At 38.2% G+C, this 9,462-nt stretch overlaps 1 long non-coding RNA gene across 1 annotated transcript; it reads right to left on the bottom strand.

Moving 5' to 3' along the window:
• Positions 1-395: 395 nt before the first annotated feature.
• On the bottom strand, positions 396-7,505 carry LOC129678625 (uncharacterized). Its single transcript, XR_008720418.1, has 3 exons — positions 7,421-7,505; positions 4,530-4,571; positions 396-548 (listed from the first exon to the last, which is right to left on the bottom strand). It is a non-coding gene; the product is annotated as an uncharacterized LOC129678625 (long non-coding RNA).
• Between the last annotated feature and the right edge of the window lie 1,957 nt (positions 7,506-9,462).

Genomic DNA, 9,462 nt, shown 5'->3' with positions numbered 1-9,462 from the left:
TTGCTTCCTCCCCTGACACTAGTTTTTAGCAGGTTTTGGTGCTCTCATTTACCATAACTTACCTCTATTTTTTTATTATTAGTTACATTTTATTAACTCTGTATCCCAGCCATATCCCGCTCTTCAAAATTATTGCAAATCCATAGGCCCTCAACCAACTCTGAGTTCTGTATGTTCTTTGCCATCTGATCTAGGGCACCCTTACTTAGACTGTTATGCTGTCTAGCAATCATGCATTGACCGCCCAACTAGGAATAAGCATGTCCAGTTAGGTTCTGAAAACAAGCCGTGTGGATGTCTTCCCTAGAACAGTGTTTCTGTGACTGAAGTAAAGACAGCTCTAGAAGAACCAATCCACTTCTGCACTGCCTTGTGGAGTTGCGTACTCACCGCTTTCCGGTCGGGTAGAATCTGGAACACGAGTGGCCGTCCCAGGCACAGTATGGGTCCCTGGCCAGGCAGCAGTCTGCACAGGCCGTACCGTAAATGTGGCAGCGATGCAGAGACACCTGGGAAACCCCCTCATTGGAGCTCACGTACAACTGTTGCTGCAAGGAGAGTCATGATGATTTACTTCAGATGTAAAAGTTAAAAAGACTTTCAGCAGGAGCACATTATAATATATGACCACAGACCCATGGACTCATTTAGACAAAGAGTCAAAAAAAGAAGCAGAGAGAGTATAAAGGCAAAATAAATAGAATTTTCCTACGTCAACATGTCTGTAACATTACCGCTTTCTGCTAAAAAGAAGTACCTCCCAGTGTACCATTTAGAATGTTAATCGCTTTTAAACGTGGGGATCAACTGTTCTTTAAGATTTGAGCTAGCGTATTCAGATTTAAATTACGATGTTTTCTTTTCCCTCTGACCGCTGGGTCTTAGCGAATCCCAAGGAAGCTTTCATATTTCCCCAGTCCAGCAGCACAAGTCAGTTTTGAAACAGATGACAATTTTGTTTAGAAGAAAGTTCTAGATGTTCAGTCAGAGCCAAAGGGAAGCCACGTGAATACATTTCTTTCAAAGGAACTCACTGCTTATTAAAGCTATTGTTTAGATTATTTGAAAAAGACTCATGTTTATTTTTACATGTAGGTATTCGCACTTGTATGTGCGTGTGTGTGGCACATAAACACCTGTGTGTGCACTGGTGTACTCCTGCAGAGGCCAGAGGAGGATTCTGGGTATCGTGCTCTATAACACTCTTCCATATTCCGTTAAGTTACTGAACCTGGAGAAATTCTAGCCCCCAGCAATTCCCAACCATCCTCCCCCTCCCTCTGTGGTACAGTGATGTTCATGGCCACCTATTGCTTTTTAATGTGGCTGCTCTAATTCAACATCAGGTCCACGTGGTTGAAGAGCAAGCATTCTCACTCGGTAGGACACCTCATCAGCCCTAACATAAGGATTTACATTTTAACATCATTCAAAATTCCTCCTTTGTCTACTAATCTTTATTACCTAACAAAGTCAAAAAAATAAGAGTTAGCTGGGCATGGTGATACAAGCCTGTAATCCCAGAGGCACAGGCAAATATTGGATAGCTGTGGCTTTGAGGTCAGCCTGGTCTACAAAGTGAGTCCAGGCTACATAGAGAACAGAGAAAACTTGTCTTGAAAAATAAAACAAAGAAAAAAACAAAAATGTTCCTCCCCTTCATTTGTAAGACCTGGAGAAATTTTTAAAAATGCATTGTTATTGATTATTTTGAGAATGTTATGTAATGTATAGGGCTTGTGCTGTAGTGTTCTAAGATACAAATCTTCCAGGGCTGATAAAATGCTCAAAATAGCTACTGGGAAGACAACTGACAATGAATATGAATTCATTACAACAGCAGAAGAAAATATCAACGAACAAACTAACACTCTCCAAGTTTCTATTCCAATCACATGGATCATGTTTTAGTCTATTGTGTAAAACATTGTTATTTTGTTCAAGTCAATTGAATTTTAAGAAATTGAAATTGATGGATTCCCATATAGATATTTAAATCCGAAGGGGAAAAAAAAAACAACAACATATTCTGTGTTTTCTCAAGTACCATTCTCCCAAGAACACTGGGCATAAACAGTTACTACAGGATGCTATGACACAGATCTGGGATTTCAGTGTCTTGGGAGGTAAAGCAGGAGAGTGACAAGCTCAAGGCTTTTCTGGGCTACATAGTGACTTCACAAAGCCACAATGGGCACTTACTAAGGCTTTGTTACAAAAAGGAAAGTTAAAAAAGAAGGCTGGCTCAGTGGTAGAGCATGCTTAGAATACAGGAATCCTCTAGGCTCTATCCCCTATCAGTGTTTATTGCATAACTAAAGATGTATGTATCTAAAGGAGAGAGGCAAGTGACAGTGTCAGACTCATTAAAATATTTTAACAATCTAGTTTATTTGAGAAAGGCTAAAAAGAAGTTGTATTATATACTTTAATTTTTTTAATAATGTCGATATTTTTGCCATTGGGTATTAAGCACATTGAAAGAAATAAACGTAAAATTGTATGAGTAAGTACATTGAGTACAAAGAAAGATATCAAATTCATGATAATTAAACACCTGTAAGATTCTCTTCACGAACTGTAGTCTTTCCACCTCAGAAAGTAACACAGGGTTTAGTGAAGCTCAAGAGTTCAGACTCATAGCCAAACTTTGGGCAAAGTGCAGGGAAACTTATGAAAGAAGGGGGAGATTGAAAGACCTGGAAGGAACAGGAGCTCCATAAGGAGAGCAACAGAACTGAGAAATCTGGGCTCAGGGATCTTTTCTGAGACTGATACTCCAACCAAGGACCATGCATGGTCTTAGAACCTCTGCTCAGATGTAGCCTATGGAAGCTCAGTCTTCAACTGAGTTCCCCAGTAATGGGAACAGGGACAATCTCTGACATGAACTCAATGATTGGCTCTTTGATCACCTTCCCCTGAGGCAGGAGCAGTCTTACCAGGCCACAGAGGAAGACAATGCAGCCAGTCCTGATAAGACTTGATAGGCTAGAGTCAGAGGGAAAGTGAGGAGGACCTTCCCTATCAGTGGACTGGGGGAGGGGCATGGGAGGAGATGAGGGAGGGAGGGTATGATTGGAAGGGGAGGCGGGGGAGCTATAGCTGGGATACAAAGTGAATAAACTGTAATCAATAAAATTAAATTAATTAAAAAAAGAGTTTCAGAAAAGCCACTACCCCATCGGTGATGTCCACTACTACACTGAAACATTTTAAAGTATTCATAGTGTAAGATGATGAAAACCAAAATAACATATGAGTCATAAAGACGTTGAGACATACACTTTATATATGACTACTATGACACACAAATGGCTGTGAAAACTTAGAATCTTGATTCTATATTGTCTCTTTCCATTAAGACTTCGTAAACAAAAGGCTTCCCTGCTGCCTTCAAAGACAATTCTGACTTGAGATCAGCTCCATGGGACATTAGCAAAATGACAAATGACTTCTAGTTACATGGGAAAATGTTTGTTATGCACCATGCAAACATTTTTACAGATGAGATCTTTAACTCCATTATGTCATATTTATTTGTTCTCATAAAACTTGGTCAAGTGAAAAGAGCACAAGACTGAGGATGAATACCACATCATGTCTAGTGCCTTGGCTATGGCAAAGGGCACTGCAATTATAAAGTCAGTTGTTCAAACATCTAAAATCTTTAGTCCCTGATCCAAGGAAAACAGAATCCAAGGTTCTTGAGGACAGCGCTAGTTAGTGACATTTTATTCTAGGCGATTTACATACATCATTTGTGAGAAAGGCATTGCTTTTTAGATGAAGAAACTTAGGTCAGGGAAGCTAAACAACTTGCCTGTAATTTATAGTCAAATTGGCGTTAAATACATGTAAGGCTGACTCAGTCTGACTCTAGGGAGGCGTAGCTCTTGTGGCTTTGGGAATCGGAGCAGGGTGCATCAAAACATGGAAAAACTAGAATTGCCATCTCCTGCTCATGGTCATTGAATGTTTGCATGTTCACAAAAAAAGCCTCAGTTAACTAAATTCTTAGTAATCACCATCACTCTTCACTTTACCACGTCCACATCCTGTAAACAGGGTATGTTAAGGGTTTTGCAGATAGATATAAACCCTAGAAAACAACAGTGCATGATTCTTTCAAAGGCATAGCTGTCCCGGGAAAGCCTGAAGTAGCTGGATCACCCATTCTAGCCCCCTGAGAACGGCTAGGTATTATAGTAGCCCCAATGGTATTCTCAGTTCCTTTAGAATGTTTATTTTAAGTGTAGTGAATACACCATAATAGCTGAAGGTACGGCATATACAAAAAGATGTAATGCCTTTCTGTATATATGGTCTGCTGTCATTAATTTTCATGTAAAATAAACATTCCATTTTCACTAATAGACATTAAGGTCTGTATCAAGTTAGAGATTCTGTGTGATTACTTGTTTAATAATAAAACTAGTTTTTCAGAAGTTACAAAACATGCAATGAAAACATTACATTTCAATATAATTTTTGTTGTGGATAAAACGTAAAAATGCCTTAGTTCTTACCTTTTTGGATGAGATTTTCATTGTTGTTATGGGAACATGGTTCTAAAAGATTAAAAAGGTATACATTAGTTGCTCATATGATCTCAAAAAGCATTTTTGTTTGTAAAATTTCAAGCTTTGCATAGAAATTCAAAGTGTCATATTTTTCTCTCAGTGCACACACTCTCTGTAAGTTATCGTTCTTCTTTGGGACTACGGACAGACTTGTGGTATGTAGCATTTGCTTAAACTTGAAAGAACTTAAACTTGAAAGAACACACTTATCACAACAGTCTTTAAAATTAAAATTGACAAGTGGGATAATTGAAAGAAAAATTTGGAACATTGAATGGAGAATTGGATCCACGCATAAAGGCTGGGGAGACACAAACAGAACACAGTCTGTGTGAGATATTATTGTTCCCCTGACAAGAGTTGTTCAGGGAAGATGTATTGGGCTAAACCACACTATTAAGTTCTCACTGGTGAAAAAGAAGACACATATAATCCTTCTGAAAGCCGCTTGACAACATTAGTTCCTAAATATCATCAATTGGTTTTAAGCTTAAAGTTAAATTTCTGATAAGCTGATGATGATCTCTGAAGACTTAAATAATCCAGGCAGAAGAAAGTGCTCAAATTCAATTATTCCCACAATTATAGTTCTTTTGGGTTGAATATATTTGTAAACATTTAAAATGAAAAAATGCCACTATCACTAACTCTCAGTTACAAAAGCTGCGAGTCATTATCCCTCATTAACACGCACACATACACATGTGCAACAGATGTGAACTTTTACAGTCCCTGAATCAACTACTGAAGTTGTGTCTCAGCTGACTTTCAGCTTAAACGAACAAGACACCTTCAGAAACATGAATATAGGACTAAAGAAGAGATTATGGTTTTGTGCTATGTAATAACTGCTCCTAGTTTGTGAAAGCCGCACTGCTATTTCTGCAGAATGTCCATATGACACATAACTAAGGAGTTTTTTTTTGTACTTAAATCCATTACATCCTTGCATGACCATCAGAATATATCATACACACCCAATTACTTTTACCTCAGTAATGTGACGCAAACACATGCCAAAGGCATTTGCCAACAGTGGCTTTTAACTGCTGTATCAACAACCGTGCAGGCATAGGTAAGGAAGCTCAAACACCTTGTAGAATGACATCCCCCACCTGCATTGTGACTGACTGTGTATTTCCACTGAGAGTTTCTTCTCCTTGATAACAGCAGAGCAAATCATGTAACAGCCCATTCATAGCTCTCACTTGATCAGAAAAACACGCATGTCTTTATAGCTACTCCAAACATATATGTTTAGACTTGTGTCAAACTCACTTCATTAAACATCCCCCGATAACCGAAAAAGATACTTCAGTATTAAAAATGAAGTGTCTGCACTATATAACTTTTTGTAATCTTCAGGAAACACCAACTTGTTCCTAGTTTGTTGCATCAGAAAAAAAAGTATAATATGTAATACATTTTAGTTACTGCAGTGAAACAGTTGACTCCTTTACAGAGCTAACCATGCAAAACTTGCTGGGATAGGCACAGTTAACATTTGTTTGATGGGCATAATTTTAATGTGATAGTCACAAAGAACCTAGTGCAAATTAGAGCCAAGTATTAAAAGTTATAAATTTAATAGCACACTGGGTAATAGCTGGAGAACCTCCAACTTATATTAGACTTCATTCTTTGTTACATTCATTAATTTTAAATTTTAATCTCAAAATCTAACAGTGTTGGATCTTAAGCAATTAGATCCTAATGAAACCAATAGTCTTACCAACCACAGTAATGATATTAATGAGTCAATATGTTCTGAGGAATGTCCGTTAAGCAAAACAACTAAGTGGACTAGAGATAGTCAACTTCTGGGAGTTCTGAGGTGTTACTGAGTAAGATCCTTAGTCAGAGTCTGGCTCTGGTCTCCAGGACTCATAGTCTCTTCATTAATGATAGTAACGATCTATGAAAGGAGGAATTCCATGCCAAAGTTTTCTTGCAGTTCTTCTGCTGTGTTCCTCTACGTTTCCAAATGTGGATATGGACACTGGTACAGCACCAATTGTCACGCCAGGGCGAGAGCAGTGAGGCATCGCTGCTGGAATGGCTCTGCCACTTCCCAAATACCTGAAGAAAGAAAGGCTGAGTGTGCTGGCCTCAGGCACTTGGGAAACTGAGGCAGGAAGATCCAAAGCTAGAGCCCAGCCTAGAAGGAGAAGGATCGTCTAAAGCCAAAAGAAAAGGGCCTCTGGCCTGTATGTTGAATAGCGGAGATCTTATAGACGTGAAATTCTCCTGTGTATACTTTTGGCTTTTGTTTTGTAGTTTCTCTTCTATTTCTTTTTTAAATCCCAGATTCAGTGAGAATAATAATACAGTGAAATCTCAAGTACAGAGAGAACATAAGGCTTCAAGTGCTGAAAAGGAGCATTATTTAACCAGGGAGGCATTTAAGTGGAGAGCAATCAAACAAGACCAGCTTTTCTTGAAATGATTGGTTGCAAAAGTATGAGGAAGCTTATCTGTAATCACTAATATGAAAGCAATGGGGTTACAGTGGCTAAAACAGAATGCTAAAACCCTGTTCACAACAGATTATCCTAGACCTTGGCCATTTATATATTAATGATGATGAACTAATTTCTTTGAGTTGTGATGATAGCTGAAAAAAATGTAACCCTTTTATGTTAAGATAACTTGAAGTATAAGAAAATACTTCACAAAAATATTTGTTCTGCAGTTCTCCTTTTATCTGATGCTTTCCCATTCTTAAAATTTATTACGCTTGTTTATTTAATCTTTTATTGGGTATTTTTACTGGCTCAAGGAGTAAAGGAATGATGTCATTATGCATGGGCTGAGATGGAGAGAAGAAGTGGTCAAACCTTGAAGACTTCCAGCTCCTCCAGAATGAGCTCCCCGCTGGCAGAGCTGTTGGTGGGAAGGACCACGACCTTCTGCACGGTACCCCGGTCTAGATGGGAGAGAGAAAGGAAATGCTGCAGAATGCTGACTTATGACCCAGAATGTAGTTAAGACAAGAGCCCGGTCATAGAATAGATCAAACGCTTATAACACATTGAATTTATGTCTAATCCCATAATTTAAATTGAGAATATGTACAACTGAAAGAAACACGGGAATCTTGTATTTTGCTTAGTGATGAGTCATAGCTATCCCAGAAGGAAAGATCATCCATGTCTAAAATCAAAAGTTGTGGTACCCATAGTCACATATATATGTGTGGGTTTATGCATGTTCACATGTGCGTGCACACACACAAACACACACACACACACGTGAGTAAATCTGTAAAAGAAGTTGTGAGCCAAGTGTATACATATAATAGAAATCTTTAAGTTTGTCATTTGAAACATTCCTATTTCTTCAAACTAGCATTATAAAATGATACTCTTATCATTTTAACATTTAATATGTATTGATTTCCTTATCTGATTAAGCCCTAGTAGAAATGGTTGGCTATCATAATAGCATAAAGTCACTAGTCTTGAAAAACAAACACTTCATCTATGATTATGAGTTTTGATAAAGTAAACACTCCCATTACAATGTACAGTTGAAATGAGAAAAATAAATGTGGTTTATTTCAGGTAAACAAACCAGTTATAAAATAATTATATGATTTTATTATCATTTGAAAGTATTTCCTTAGGATGTTCTTACAATAAGTAGGTATTAAACATGTAATATAGAATAAACACACTAAAATCTCTACACCTAAAGAAGCTAAGCAAGAAAGAGGGCCCTGGGTAAGATGATCAATCCTCACTCAAAAAAAGGCAAACATGATAGACATTTGAAGAGGTAGAAAACAGAGAACAGGACAGGAGCCTACCACAGAGGGACTCTGAAAGACTACTCAGCAGGGTATCAAAGCAGTTGATGAGACTTATAGCCAAACTTTGGGCAGAATGCAGAGAATCATATGAAAGAAAGGGGAGATAGAAATACCTGGAGGGGACAAGAGCTCCACAAGGAGAGCAACAGAACCAAAAAATCTGGGCACATGGGTCTTTTCTGAGACTGATACTCCAACCAAGGACCATGCATGGAGATAACCTAAAACCCCTGCACTGATGTAGCCCATGGAAGCTCAGTTTTCAAGTGAGTGCCCTAGTAATGGGGAACAGGGATTGTCTCTGAGATGAACTCAGTGGCTGGCTCTTTGATCACCTCCCTCTGAGAGGGGAGCAGTCTTACCAGGCCACAGAGGAAGCCAGTGCAGCCAGTCCTGATGAGACTTGATAGGGTAGGGTCAGAGGGAAAGGGAGAAGGACCTTCCCTATCAGTGGACTTGAGGAAGGGCATGGGAGGAAATGAGGAAGAGAGGGTGGGATTGGGAGGGGATGGGGAAGGGGATTACAGTTGGGATACAAAGTGAATAATCTGTAATTAATAAAAAAATAAATAAATTTAGAAAAAGAAAAAATTACCAAGAGTAGTGACAACTGAGCTTTGGAGCTATTGGGGGGGAAAGGAGTGAGAGTTCAAAGCAGTGAGAATTTTACTCATAAAAACAACAGCCCAAGAATCATTTAGTTAGTAATATGACAAATCTTAAACCTTAACACCTAATACTGGTTGTCAGTCTATAAAAAAGTATTACTTTGATGTAAAAAATAAATCATGCTCATGTTTACAATTTACATTCTATGAACCATATCAAAAGAGTCACAAAAGTTCTTATTTTAAAAGTCATGGCTTATATTTATGGTGGTGAGCTTAACTTTTAATGAGGGTAGGTTTGGAAGAGTACAAGGGAGGGGCCTACATCTTGGATACCAAGTGACTAAACTGTAATTAATAAAAAAATAAATTAGTTTAAAAAGCCATGGCTTACAAAACAGTACAACCCAATAGAATGATTTTAAAAAGAACGAAAACTACTAAATGATATCCGTAACAG

Source organism: Psammomys obesus, unplaced genomic scaffold (assembly GCF_907164565.1).
Source record: "Psammomys obesus unplaced genomic scaffold, mPsaObe1.curated_primary_1811, whole genome shotgun sequence".
Lineage (NCBI taxonomy): Eukaryota > Metazoa > Chordata > Mammalia > Rodentia > Muridae > Psammomys > Psammomys obesus.
This window is presented reverse-complemented; position numbering and strand designations above follow the sequence as displayed.